At 36.5% G+C, this 11,904-nt stretch overlaps 1 long non-coding RNA gene across 1 annotated transcript; it reads right to left on the bottom strand.

Annotated features, from left to right (window-relative positions):
- Window positions 1-8,589: 8,589 nt before the first annotated feature.
- LOC128921811 (uncharacterized) lies at window positions 8,590-11,242 on the bottom strand. The gene is made up of 2 exons (XR_008471119.1): window positions 8,686-11,242; window positions 8,590-8,626 (listed from the first exon to the last, which is right to left on the bottom strand). It is a non-coding gene; the product is annotated as an uncharacterized LOC128921811 (long non-coding RNA).
- Window positions 11,243-11,904: the final 662 nt, after the last annotated feature.

An 11,904-nucleotide genomic window follows, 5' to 3' on the forward strand; every position in this document is an offset into this window, starting at 1 on the left:
TCTAAGCCAGTTAAGAAGAAGATATGGCTCAAATTTGGCCACAAAAGTTAAATCTATCAAATTAAAAAGAAATATTTTTGGTTTGTTGATTTGGAGGAATTGAATGAGTTATGATGTCCACGGCAAGACCCTATTTTTGGCCACTTCATGGAAGATGAGGTACCAACGGCTGAGCTTTCGGAATTTGTAAATATAAATTTCACAACATGTACATATGTATCTTTAATAAGCTGAATAAAATATTAGGTTGCATCTCCCTGTATTTGACAACCTAATATATGATATATACATTAAAATTTACAAAAAATTGTAAATATACTCATGTTTTCAACCTCTGAAGCCCACCTAACCCCTTAAAGTTTTTCAAATATTTCAATATTTTTTATCCTTAAAGGAAAAAATTCAATAACTATATTATGTACTATGTAATCAATTATCTATTAATGTACATGCATATATACATATATTCGTTTTTCAAATTTATTATTAAATAATTATACAGCCTTGTTAGAAGATTAATTTTTCAACAATATTATTTGTTTATTTATTTACATGTGCTTTCATATGCTATATTTTTTGCCCGATAACACCGTTCTATTACACGGGGAAACCAATTAACCATAGGATCAATTAAACGAAAAGTACTGTATAAAGAATTGACATATTATTTTGAGTAATCTTTAATATATCCAAATAATTTTAATTCTTTTTCAAAGTTAAAATGTCAATATTTTTAAACAAAAGCTTTCACACACTTCAGGCGCTGCAACACTTTTATCGCAGTCACACTTTACTTTTTATAAATTAATTCAAAAGCAAAGCTATAATAAAAGCTGTCATCGATTGGCTATGCGTTATAGAGAAGCCAATAGAACGCACTATTCCGTAATTCAAGCAGACAGGCAGCATTAATGGTGCAAGCCTGCGCTAAATGTCCTTTTATTCATGCGCAATAATGCTGAAGCATTTTCTTAAGTGAAGAAATACTTAAGTCTGCGTAAAAATATTTTTTCCCTTTGCTAAATAATCAATTAAATTTAATTTATTTCAAAGTAAAAAGAACAAAAATATATACATATGTATTTATACAAGCATTTAGTTGAATTGATTGTTAACTGATTGCATTAAATTATTATTAACAGGTCATACAAGTTTAAAATTTATTAATTCAAAAATAATTAAACTAAATTATATGAAAAATATGTAAATACATAATAAAAAGAGAAAGTTTTCGAGTTGGTGAGGAAAAATTCCAGAAAGCGTTTAAAAATATGAAAACTAGTGTATAAGACTAAATATTAAATTAAAACAAGTAAGGAAAGGCTAAGTTCGGGTGCAACCGATGATTTTATACTCTCGCAATTTATTGCTATATTTTTATTAAGATAACACACAATTTGACCCATATATTCGGTATAAAGTCCAATAGAAAAACGAAAATCATCATACAAGGTATATGGACTGAAGTAATTCCTGAGCAGATTAAACTCATTTTCAGCACCAACATACATTATATCAAAGATTATATGCTCATTTAATTTGGCTAAGAAATTTCATATATTACCCGATTTATAAGCTATTAAGCTCATCGTATTTTTGAAAATCCTATAATTAGCTATATGAGAGCTAGGGGAAGTTATGACCTGATTTTAACCATTTCTGGTACAGAGACACAATATTAGAAGAAAAAGATTTCCTCTGAATTAAATTAAGATATCTGAGAGATTTGCCAATATTTTCGGTGAAAAATTACCTTAAGGCATTGAAAAGTTATAGTCCGATTTCGACAATTTTTAACAAGTGATGCCACGGATCATATACAGTATTTGTGTAAACTTTTATTTCGCTATCTTCATTGGTTCCTAATGTATATCTTATAAAGTGAAGGAATCAGATGTAATTCAAAATTGAGTTATATGGGAAGTTGTCGTAGTGCCAAGAAAATATTATATACCGAATTTCATTGAAATCGGTCGAGTAGTTCCTGAGATATGTTTTTTGACCCATAAATGGGCGATGCCACACCCATTTTCCATTTTGTAAAATTATCTGAGTGCAGCTTCCTTCTGTAATTTCTCCTGTAAAACTTAGTATTTCTGACGTGTTTCGTTAGTGAGTTAACGCACTTTTCAAAATAACCTTTGTATGGGAAGTGGGCGTGGTTATTGTCCGATTTCTTTCATTTTTGGACTGTATTAAGAAGTGGCTGCTGAAAATTTGGTTTATATAGCTTTATTGGTTTGCGCGATATGTACAAAAAACCTATTTGGGGGCGGCGCCACGCCCACATGAAAAAAATTCACTCCTAAATATGCCCCTCCCTAATGTGACCCTCTGTTCCAAATTTTACTTCCGTGACTTTATTTATGGTTTAGTTATGACACTTTATGTGTTTTCGGTTTTCGCCATTTTGTGGGCGTGGCAGTGGTCCGATTTTGCCCAACCTTCCAATGGTGCCAAGAAATAAGTGTGCCAAGTTTCATCAAGATATCTTAATTTTTACTAAAGTTACAGCTTGCACAGACGGACGAATATTTATTGTTGCGTAGTACGCTATTCAAGTCATATGTATGTGATTGGGTTGAAACCAGTTGGGTCCTAAGTGTAAGGTCGCTCTCCATCTGGTCCCTCCAACAGAGTGGAGACCTTCCCCTTCCTCGGCTACCTCCGGCGGGTACTGCATCGAACACTTTCAGAGCTGGACTATATGACCTAGCCAGCGTAGCCGCTGTCTTTTTATTCAATGCACTATGTCAATGTAGTCGTATAACTCGTCCAGCAGTTTCTAAGTGACTTATAGAGTTTGATTTTGGTTCGTCGAGAAAGGATTTTTCTTCTCAATTGACTGTTTGCTTGATGACAGGAGATATTTCGTCTTGTCCTCATTCACCTCCAGACCAATTCGCTTCGCTTCCTTATCCAGGCGGGAAAAAGCGGAACTAACGGCGCGGTTGTTGCTTCCGATAATATCAAAATCATCGGCGTACGCCAGGAGCTGAACACTCTTATAGAAGATTGTACCTTCTCTGTTTAGCTCTGCAGCTCGTATCATTTTTACCAGCATCAAGTTAAAGAAGTCACATCATAGTGAGTCTCCTTGTCTGAAACCTCGTTTGGTATCAGACGGCTCGGAGAGTTCCTTCCCAACCATGACGGAGCTTTTGGTTTTGCTCAACGTCAACTTACACAGCCGTATTAGTTTTGCGGGGATACCAAATTCAGACATCGCGGCATAAAGGCAGCTCCTTTTCGTGCTGTCGAAAGCAGTTTTAAAATCGATAAAAAGGTGGTGTGTGTCGATTCTCTTTTCACGGGTCTTCTCCACGATTTGGCGCATGGTGAATATCTGGTCAGTTGGGTCCAATAGGTAGGCTTTAGTCATTCTCACAGTACGCTCGATAGAACTTTAAATGCGATATTTAGGAGGCTTATTTTTATGGATTGGGCAGAGCACACTGAGATTCCAACCGTCAGGCATGCTTTCCGAAGATATTCTGCAAAGAAGCTGATGCATGCACCTTATCAGTTCTACGCCGCCGTATTTGAATAGCTCGGCCGGTAATCTATCGACACCCGCCGCTTTGTTGTTCTTCAAGCGGGTAATTGCTATTCGAATTTCTTCATGGTCGGATGATGGAACATCTGTTCCATCGTCATCTCCTGGTGTTTTACTTTCACGGCCATTCAGCATGTCGGAGAAGTGTTCCCTCCACAATCCCAGTATGCCCTGGACATCGGTTACCAGATTAGCACCTTGGTCTCTACATGCGGATGCTCCGGTCTTGAAACCTTCGTTAAGTCGCTTCATTTTTTTTCATAAAATTTTCGAGATATACCTCTGTCTGCCATCTTGTCAAGCTCTTCATACTCACGCATTTCGGCCTCTTTCTTTTTTGTCTGCAAATGCGGCAGCGCTCGTAGGTGCGTACAAGGCGCTCATAGAAAGTATCTTTGGTCACATCGTCCTTCTCTTCCGTTGGGGCGTGGACGCAAATAAGCGATATGTTGAGGAACCTCGCTTTTATGCGGATTGTGGCTAGACGTTCAACCACCGGGTTGAATGCCAGGACTCGGCGACGGAGTCTCTCTCCCACCACAAATCCAACACCAAATTTGCGCTTCTTTATATGGCCGCTGTAGTAGATGTCACAAGGACCCACCTTCTTCCGTTCTCTTCCCGTCCATCGCACTTCTTGGATGGCGGTTATGTCAGCCTTTCGTCATATGATGACATCAACCAGCTGGGCAGTGGCACTTTCCCAATTAAGGGTCCGGACATTCCAAGTGCATGCCCTTAAATCATTATCCTTAAAACGTTTGCAGGGGTCGTCATCAAAAGGGGGGTTTCTCATCCGTGGCTTTCGTCGATTTTTCATTAGTACTTCGTTTTTATGAGGTGGGTTCCAAACCCTACGAAAACGGCTTTATTTAGAACACACTATTGTTTATTCAACGCATACCACTTGTGTGGTAAGAGTACAGTACGATTGTTTTTTTTTGTTTTTTTTCTCAGCCACGTGAAAAAACAAATAACAACAAAAGCTTGCTATTAATTGCATGGCTTGCTTTTATTTTTAAAACTATAGGTTTTTGAGTACAATTTAATAAGAATGACCTCAAAATCTAAAGTCGCTCTGCGTGAACTGGGAATTAATTTTAGTCCCATGGTTTCTTGGCAAAACTTTCTTAGAATTTTCTGTACTTTTCGATTTTGCTATTATTGTTGGTTTTTTTTCACCCATATAAATCGACCCGGCCTACTACTCATTCTTTTCTTATATACCGCGGATAAACGGTGAGTTCTATATTGTTCCAGAAACAAAAGGAATTACCCAACCGTGACCGGGAGCATCCACTCCACATTTCTAAAAGAGATCTGCCAACATATGCAGTAAAATTGTACACCATAGTAATATTAAAAGTAAATTTAATTCTCAATTATATAGCCCAGCAGCTCTTTAAAGGGAGTTTCCTATATCCTATCCTCATACACGAAACCAACCAAACTCTATGAATGCAAATGCAAATAATAATTAAATATAAATTGTTAAATGAAACGCACATTGTGTGCAAAGGAAAATAACCGAAACACGGCAATATAAAACAAGTAAGGAGGGGCTAAGTTCGGGTGTAACCGAACATTTTATACTCTCGCAATTTATTGATGTAATTTTATAAAGACAACACAATTCGACCCATATATTCGGCATAAAGTTCAATAGAATAACGAAAATCATCATAAATAGTATATGGGGACTGAGGTAATTCCTAAACCGATTTCACTCGTTTTCACCACCAAGATACAATGTATCGAAGACTATACGATCACTTAATTTAATATTACTTATAATTAGGTATATAGGATCTGGGGGAAGTTATGACCCGATTTTTACCATTTCAGGTACAGAGAGAAACTGTTATAAGAAAAAAATTCAGAAGGAATGAATTACATTAAAATATCTGATTGATTTACCTATATTTTCGGTGAAAAATTAACCTTAGGCACTGAGTTCTTCATGTTTGATATCAGGGGCCTTGAAAAGTCATGGTCCGATTTTGACAATTTTTACACTAGTGATGTCACAGCTCAAATACAGTATTTGTGTAAAGTTTTATTCCGCTAGCTTCATTGGTTCCTTATGAATACATTATAAAGTGAACGAATCAGATGGAATTCAAAATTGGGTTATATGGGAAGTAGACGTAGTTGTGAACCGATTTCGCCCATATTCCACCCGTGTCATCAGGGTGTCAAGAAAGTGTTATATATTTCATTGAAATCGGTCGAATAGTTCTTGAGATATGGTTTTTGACCCATAAGTGGGCGACGCCACGCCCATTTTCCATTTTGTAAAAAAATCTCAGTGCAGCTTTCTTCTGCCATTTCTTATGTAAAATTTGGTGTTTCTGGCGTTTTTCGTTAGGGAGTTAACCCACTTTTCGTAATTTTCAACCTAACTTTTGTATGGGAGGTGGGCGTGGTTATTATCCGATTTCTTTCATTTTTGGACTGTATAAGGAAATGGCTAAAAGAAACGACTGCAGAAAGTTTGGCTTATATAGCTTTATTGATTTGCGAGTTATATACAAAAAAACTTATTTGAGGGCGGGGTCACGCCCACTTTTCCAAAAAAATTACATCCAAATGTGCCCCTCCCTAATGGGATTCTATGTTCCAAATTTCATTTTCATAACTTTATTTATGGCTTAGTTATGACACTGTATAGGTTTTCGGTTTCCTCCATTTTGTGGGCGTTGCAGTGGACCGATTTTGCCCATTTTCGAAAGCAACCTCCTCAGGGTGCCAAGGAACATGTGTTCCAAGTTTCATTAAGATATCTTAATTTTTACTCAAGTTATCGCTTGCACGGACAGACAGACAGACGGACGGACAGACATCCGGATTTCAAATATACTCGTCATCCTGATCATTTATGTATATATAACCCCATATCTAACTCTTATATTTCTTGGTGACACAAACAACCGTTATGTGAACAAAACTATGATACTCTGTGCAACAGGTTGCGAGAGTATAAAAAGAGTAAAACAAGTAAGGAAGGGCTAAGTTCGGGTGTAACCGAACATTCTATACTCTCCCAAGTTATTTAGTTAATTTTATTAAAATAACACACAATTCGACCCATATATTCGGGATATTTATGGTAAAATCCATTGACATTTTGAAAACCTTAATATTAGGTATATTTGGCGGAAGTTATGGCTCGATTTAACACATCTTTGGCACAGGGACATATTATTAAAATAAAAATCTTTCATCCGAATCCGCTGTACAAAATATTTATATTAGGTCCTCATTATCGATATATGGGGCCTTGAAAACTTATGGTTCGATTTCGGCGATTTTTAGAAGTGCAATGCCACACTATAAATGCAGCATTTGTGCAAAATTCTGTTCCGATATCTGCACTAGTGCTAACTTTATATATTGTAAATTAAACGATTCAGATCAACTTCAAAGTTCTTTTATATGGGAAGTAAGCGTTGTTGTAAACCGATTTGGCATATTTTCATGACATGTCATTAAGATGCTACGAAAATATTACGAACCGAATTTCATTGAAATTGGTCGAGTAGTTTCGGAGATATGGTTTTTGACCCATAAATGGGCAGAACTATGCCATTTAAAATTTGGTATACCAATTTGAGTGCAGGCCTTCTGTACAATCTTTATAATGAAATTTAAGGTTTCTGGTGTTTTTCCTTACTGAATTAAAGCATTTTTAGTAAATTTCAACATAACCTTTGTATGGGAGGTGGGCGTGGTTATAATCCGATTTCCTACATTTTTGGACTGTATAAGGAAGTACCTAAAAGAAACGACTCTAGAAAGCTTGGTTGATATAGCTTACAAAATACTTTGTAGGGAGCGGGACCACGCCCACTTTCCCAAAATGCTTACATCCAAATATGCCCTTTTCTAGTGCGAACATTCTTACCAAATTTTTCTTTTGTTGCGTTATTTATAGATAAAATTCAGCAAAAAATAGTACATTGCTAAGTACTTACTAAATTCGCATACATTCAATATTTAATGTGTCAAGAAAGTGTTTTGTGAAACAAAGCCAGTGCAAACTGTATTTCATTGGAACTAGTATACCGTATGAAACGCTCAGGCGTACAATTCAACGAATTTTACAACTTCTTTTCTATTTATTTTTTATTAATATGCTATCAGTTACAGACGAAATTGTGATTCGAACCGGTGTGTGTTGAAAAATTAAAATGGCAATCAGTTAGTGTAATATAATTACCAGATCGGTAAAAATTTCGAAAAGTTATCATTCATGTTTTGTTTAAGTATACAAACAATTTATTATATTTTCAAAAGTGCAAACAAGGAAGGTTTGCTAGTAGTTGCCGGCCGCGTAAAATATCTGATCGGGCGGAGGCAATGCTTTTAAGAAAAATAAAAAATTGGAAAATTCAACTAGAGCCCTTGCAACACATCTCCAGAATGAATGTGTTGTCACAGTTTCCCATGATACTGTAAGACAGCTTCTTAACCGGAATGAGTTTACATCATGAGTTGCAAGGAAGAAGCCACTGCTATCCGTTAAGAATATTGGAAGTCGGTTATCCTTCGATACGCTATATTTTGAAAGGCCAGTTACCTTTTGGGATGATGTCATATTCTCTGACGAGATGATGCTATACTATAATGAAGGACCAAATAAAGTATGCAAAAAGCCTTTAAAAGGGTTGGAAAATCGAAACATTACTCCAACTGTTAAGTGTGGTCATGGTAAGGGGTTGTATTTCACGCAAAAGGGTTTGCGATTTGGCTTTCATCCACGATACCATGGATGCAATTAAATGCTTAAGGGTCTATACCAGTGTAACCCATTAAAAATTAGGACATTTTCGTGAATTTTTTAAAAGAAAGTACCTGACCGAATGTTTCGAAAGTTTTTGGACATAATAAGGTAGATTTTGAGCTATATTTTAAGTTTCTTTTTAACAAAAATATTGAAAAATAACGGAGTTATGAGTTGCCTTCGGAGGTGCCAAAAAAAAAGTTCCTCAATTGCTGACATGATTCCGGCCAAATGAGTAGCTGAATCAAAATGGTTATTAAAGTTGAATATATTTCCGATACAATAACCTAAGATTATTGAAAAATATCAAAAATTAACAAAATGGCGTAGTTTTCAAACAAAATACCGTTTTTTCGTATCGAAAATCAAATTTCAAATTTGAAGTCGATCGGTCAATTTTTCCTTGAGTTTTGATGTCAGCAGTTTTGTGAAATGTCCTTTCGAGAAAAACGCATTAAAATTTTCGACTATAGCGGCTTATACGTGCGTGCGGTCACTCTTTAGAACGCTGCCATTCCAAAACTATTGAAGATACAACTTTACCGTTTTCAGGGGATATTTTGGAAAGTATTAACTATCGAATTAGCAAAAAATAAAAAAATCGATTTTTGAAAATGTCACACCGGTATAGCCCCTTAAGGATTTTAAAAACCTATTTGTTAAGCAGTGCTCACAAGTTTAGTTTAACTGAAGACAACAAGCCGAAATTTCAATTTTGCTAGGATAATGACCCAAAACATAACGCTCATTCTGTGAAGATTTAGATGCTCTATAATTGTGGGAAAGTTATGGAAACTCCAGCCCAGAGTCCAGACATGAAAATTTATGAGTTTTTTTTAAGAAAAAAGTATCTAAACGGAGTCCGAAACATCGAAGAGAGCTGAAAACCATAATATCGGAAGAGGGGCACAGAATACTCAGAAACTACGACGCATAAAATCTAATTTACTCTGGAATCTCGACTATAGGCTGTTTATGCTGTAAAGGGAAACCATACAAAACATTAATTTGAAGTTTTTGTTTCTTGTTCCACTATTTATTTTGTTTAAGTGCAATGTCAAAACACTTTTTTGACACATTAAATATTGAATGTTTTTGAATTTTGTGTTTAAAATGCGCTATTTATGCTGAATTTTACCAATTTCTTTTTGCATATCCTTTTAAAAATCCTATATAACTATACAAAAAAACTTAAAAATATTAAAAATATTCGAATCAGAATATGGCATTTACTTGCAAAAGAATTGCGAAAACTATAAATTTCTCTTGTTAAAACACTTTCTTGACATAATGTAAATAACATTGTAATAAATATTGAATTTGATGAAATTTTGGTAATTAATAATGTAATACTACGTTCGGGCCGACATTGAAAAAATGGTTTTTCGTTCGAAAACTTGTGTTTTCATCCATGCAAAATCTGTCAAACGAAATCACAGTTTTCGCTGAAAACTTACATTCCACTTATTATAATCGATGTCTGCTCTAGTTTAGTCGATATTATTGGAAGACATATTTTGCCAGCTCTAAATTGTCATTTGATATTGTAAACAAATTCCACTACTTTCTCAAAATAATGGAGAAACAGAAATAAAAATAAGAAAGGAAGGGCTAAGTTCGCGTGAGTTAATACTTTAACCTTTAACCACAACCTTATGTTTCAGTAAACATTAAAGAAAAATCATAAAAACAACTTAATCGTAGAACAATAGAAGCGCACTATCAGTACAACAAAAAATAACAACTCAAATAGTTTTTTACTAGTAAACAACCAGCATACAATAGCCTCCACGTCACTTTACCATTATCGACTGCCGAGTAACAAGTTACCACTTGTACAGTTAAGTGTAATATATACAATATTGAAGTACATGTGTATGCGGTGAAATATTATACAAATTAAGGATTAGTCAGAAAAAATCTCATTGGCTGACTTAAAAGGATATATTTATTTTATTCCTAACGGGTAAATAATTTAACTGGCGCCCAACGTGGGGCAGCAACAAAAAAGGATCATCAATAATATCCCTTGTCAGTCTGCCTGAAAGGGAAGAACCTAGTCCCTGGAAACAAAAAAATATTCATTTAAACCATCCAAGAAGTTAACCAGTGCATCATCCCACACAACGTCAATCCAAAGGGATTCACTTAAAAATCCTAATATGACAACAAATTCAAAGTAAATTATCAATATACCATCCTTGGCAAACAACACGATTTCATAGCAGCGCTCCAAGAATACAACTGGAGACCGAATTTTAGTAAAATAAATCAACAAATACACCAGCAAGATTACAGAATAAGCTAATTTAATTGCATTAACCAACGCAGTCGCCGATCTGCAACGACAGTTATCCGAACTACAATTAGGAAGAAGTGCAACTATTCCACAACGAACAGAACATAATCTGAATATGTTTAAATCACCAACACAATTTCATAGTGATTACAACGAATACAGGAATTGGAGGAAAGTAGCAACCACATTAATGGAAGACATACGACAATTCGAAGGTCATAATATACATATATGTCCAAGCATTAATAATGATCAGAGGAAAAATTACTGGCAAAGCAGCACATATCTTGATCAACCACAACGTAAAGAGAAACTTTCAAGTCATCATCGATTGGCTAGACGATTCCTATACCGACAAACGACCAATATAAGTTCTGGACGAAATGTACAACGTACGAAAATACAACAAAAAGAACTACTACTGCATGTATATTATGACAATCTGAACCAAGCAATGAATATAGTGCTATCTGACCACCTTCGGTCGAATACGCCGAGTTCAATCGAACCCGCTAGTTTAGCGATTTCACTAAAAGATGGAGCTACGCCCGTTCGCGTCCTTTTTCCGAGAGAGGATTCTCCCTCCTGCGATCTTTGCCGCTTGACGGTTTTCGCTCCTGTGGAAGCTCCCATGAGTCTAGCAGAGGTTCCTTTGCTTGTGCTGGCGATTTCGACAGACAACTCAGCCATGTTGTGGTCAGTAATCGGCAGGACACCGCCGACACCCCCCGTCCGTCCGTCAGTTGTTTTTCCGGAGACAGAGGTCGCGCTATTCTTGTTGGGCAATCTTCGGGAGGGACGATTTCGGCACCCCAGGTGCCAAGGTCCCACCCGAGACCGGGATGGATCCAGGTGTCGGTTCCGACGAGGCCCTTATGAGGCTATGCGTTCAGAGCCGACCAGCGTAAAGAGGGAGTCTTCTCAACCAACACCTACCACACCAACTGAATGGTGACGAGGGGGAACGTACTCCGAGGCCTTCCATGGTTTTAACGGGATGGAGACGGTTCCTGTCATCAAACAAACAGTCAGCGCATTTGCGTCTTGGCTCCCACGTCACTGTTGACAGTCATAACTTTGAAGTTGTAGATAATTTCGTATACCCAGGCACCAGCATCAACACCGATAATAATGTCAGAGTTGAAATCCAGCGCAGAATCCCTCTTGCCAACAGTTGCTAATATGGACTGAGTAAACTCTACAAGTCCCTCATCATTCCCGTCCTACTTTATGGTGCAGAAGCGTGGACGGTGTCAACATCCGATT

This window comes from Zeugodacus cucurbitae, chromosome 4 (genome assembly GCF_028554725.1).
Source record: "Zeugodacus cucurbitae isolate PBARC_wt_2022May chromosome 4, idZeuCucr1.2, whole genome shotgun sequence".
Taxonomy (NCBI): Eukaryota; Metazoa; Arthropoda; class Insecta; order Diptera; family Tephritidae; genus Zeugodacus; species Zeugodacus cucurbitae.